This window comes from Triticum dicoccoides, chromosome 2A, assembly GCF_002162155.2.
Source record: "Triticum dicoccoides isolate Atlit2015 ecotype Zavitan chromosome 2A, WEW_v2.0, whole genome shotgun sequence".
NCBI classification, from domain to species: Eukaryota; Viridiplantae; Streptophyta; class Magnoliopsida; order Poales; family Poaceae; genus Triticum; species Triticum dicoccoides.
Window position 1 is genome coordinate 206700148 of NC_041382.1, and position 3508 is coordinate 206703655.

The following is a 3508-nucleotide window of genomic DNA, read 5'->3' on the forward strand; positions in this document are numbered from 1 at the left end:
AGGACTTAGCGAAATTTTGATTCGGGGGATGGTTAACTCGAACTAGCAGTAGCGCTCATATGGAAAACGCGCTATATCTAACTTATCTAAAGCGCGTTTTAGAGAAAACCGCTACTGCTAATGGAAGCAGTTATTTCTTTTGTTTATCCCAATATTAGTAACGCTTTATCCTGAAAAAACGCTATAAGTCTAAGCAATGTAAAAACATCAAAAATATACATTGGTCATTATTGATCTTTTTGTGTATAATCTAAATAGTCAACATGAATTCTCACTGTACCTATATAGGTACAGGCGAGGATTCATATTGCAACCATAAATCATACACATATAGTTCAATGAAGACCAAGTGCTCGAGATAGGTTGAGAAGTAACATATTTAAGGTGGTAAACACCTTGTTCGCTTAGCGGTATGGGACTAAACTTAATTAGTTGCGGTGATACTTAGCAGTAGCGAGTTTTGGGGAAAACCGCTGCTACTAAGTTCTTTAGCAGTAGCGCGTCCACGGAAAGGGCGCTACTACTATATCTAGCCTGGAGGCAACACCGTGGCAATTATAGTAATAGCGCTCTTTTCACCTAGAGCGCTACTGCTACTCAGTCATTAGTAGCGCTCTTTTCTGAAGCTCGCTACTGCTTACTGCTAATTAGCAGTAGCGCCTGTTTTTAGACCGCGCTGCTGCTAAGATTCTATGTATAAGGTTTTCCCTAGTAGTGTGCCCTGGCCCGATGTGCACCTGCCGAACCGCTGGGACTTGAACCCGAAAAGGATTCCAATACCAGTCGTTCTGGTTTCCAATCGCACATCGGCCACGGAGATCCACCACCGTCATGACCTACTTCAAGACAACCTCCTCGATGACTGGGATTTCGTCTAGGAGTCCACCTACTAGGACACATGGTTCTACAACGAGCACGACCGGCGCCCCCACTCGTGCTTCGCGCGTGCGCGTGCTCGAGTGCCATCACATGATCTAGTGTCCGAGTCGCCGCGACGTCCCATGGTAAAGGAGTAGAAGATTGAGTATGACGCGCTCAAGCAGGCACTGTCTCCGTGATGAAGGAGCTCACACTCTGGCATGACCTTCCCCTGGTGCTCCACATATTGACAATGGAAGCCATAGCGCGCGCCCTCGTCCCCGCACTGGATCCGGAGCCATGGCCAGTATTATGGCAGATGTGGACGTAAACTTCCATGTTTCCAACGATACCAGAGCCGAAGGAGGAACCCGAGGAGGAGCAGCATGAGGCACCATCTACGCCACCGCAACCACTGACACCAGCGCGACCATGGTGGCTTCCAACCTTCATTGACATCGTTGATGATGAGGATGAGTAGTCGGCTCCAGCGCCACTGCGCGCATGTGCTCTGGCGGTCACCCTAGTAGATCCAAAGTTTATGTAATTTCTAGTTATTTTTTATTTTAATTAATGGAACAGACTTTTGGCAGCCTATATATTTTTTAACTAAAAAGGAATAAACTGAAATACGACACGCGCGTTGGGTGCGCTGACGGGCCAGCGGACATGGGCGAGCATTTGGTGTCCACCTGGCCATCCAAACGGACACATTTTGTGTCCGTTTGGGTCGGCCCATTGGAGCTCCCTTACTCGTGCGATTTGGATGCATCCCTTATTAGGCGAGCCCCGAAACGTCTATCCCCATAGTTTTTCTTCAAACATGGGTGATTCTGTGTGGACTTTCTTCTTTGTGTATGTTATAATAGGTCACATGATCATGATGAACCAAAAAGAGGCCAGATACTTACACCAAATGGGTCGGGGCACTGAAAGATGGTGGAGGGGGGAGGTTCATCCTAAGCCTTGGATTTTACCACAGAGTGTTCCGGTTTGTGAAGGAATCGTCAGTTAAAGGTTGTGTATTGACCTTTCTTTTACCACATCACCACACGTCCTTGAAAGGTGTGGTAAAAATTCGAGAGCGTTTTGCAGAAATCTTCACGAAGGCTGTGTGAAAATAGGACCTTGCATCATGACACTAGAGATAGATTGATGTGTAAGAGAGACCTCTTAACCTTTTCTAGAAGTCTACTTTAGGTGGTGCTGCATATGAAGGGGGTGGCAACATTGGAGGTCCCGCGTCTGCAGTTGTGGGATGGCATGCATGTCATTAGGGCCTAAGTGCTACTCCCTCTGTCCGTGAATAGGTGTACATCTAGCTTTTGTCCTAAGTCAAAGTTTTAAAACTTTGACCAACTTTATAGAGAAATGTACCAACATTTATGACACTAAATTAGTATCGCTAGATTCGTTTTCAAATGTACTTTCATAATATATCAATTTGATGTCATGTATACTACTATTCTCTTCTATAAAGTTGGTCAAAATTTTAAAACTTTGACTTAGTACAAAAGCTAGATGTACACTTATTTGACGAGGGAGTAGGTGTAGAGCTATGTTGGTCGTTTCTGTGTTGGCGTGTATCAGGTGTCAGTTTTCTATATTATGAAAGTTTTTGTTTTCTGGTTTTGGTGGCCTTATTAGTTTTTGACATGCATGCAGGAGCTATGTCAATTTCATTAAGGGAAGAAAAAACAAATACAACTTGGCACGGTTTACAAGGAAAACTAGACTGAAAACCACAACAACAACGAAGAAATAAAACAACCAACAATGACAATCCAAGCAGACCACCACCATCTAACATGTCCTCTTTCTCGAGATATGAAATGCAAGTCTTCGAAAATGCTCTCTTTCAAGAAAGAAAACGACGTATGAGAAGGCCACTCTCACCGGCATTGACCTCCATCAACCACAAAGCTTTTGCCTAGACCGAGTGAACCCTGGGAATGGTTCGGCCTAGCCAACAACCTCCAACACCACTTCCACCCCAACCGGCCACGACCCAGTGTGAGGAAGTACTATTCGACAATGCCCATGAGCGTCAACATTTTCGGCAACGACCATCGTCAACGAATAAGACTTTCGCCCAGAGGCTTATGCCTCACCACCTCTGACCTAGGGTAGGGGCCAAGGCACCTCGAAACCTCGTGAGACCAAGCCGCGACTCTGTTCACATTAAACAGTGGTGAACTAGACCAAGAGGAATAGAAGGATGCAACGACCTCCACAGCTCCATGGTGGACTTTCTCCAACGACATCAACACTGCCAGCACCATTGCAACAATGGCTCTGACAAGCCACAATGGCGCAGGCGCACCACACACCACTATGCCAACCTGCGAAGCGTAACACGCAGAAGCGCCGTCACCAGCGTGTCAGTTTTGGTGGCCTTATGCCGCCATAGTTTAGAGTTGTTTCACCCAGTGTTTTCGTTTTTGTACTTAAGACGTGACTAAGTGAACCTGGGTCCTGTATGGTGGTTTCGTTTTTCATTGAAAAATGAAACCCGAGGCGGAGTTGGTGTTGATCGGGTTTAAGTGTGAAAAGGGGAAAATAGGTATGTTGAAGCAACAACACAAATATGTCCAAAATCAAAAGAAAAGGTGATACACTATTCCTAGCGAAAGAAAAGGTGATACACGAT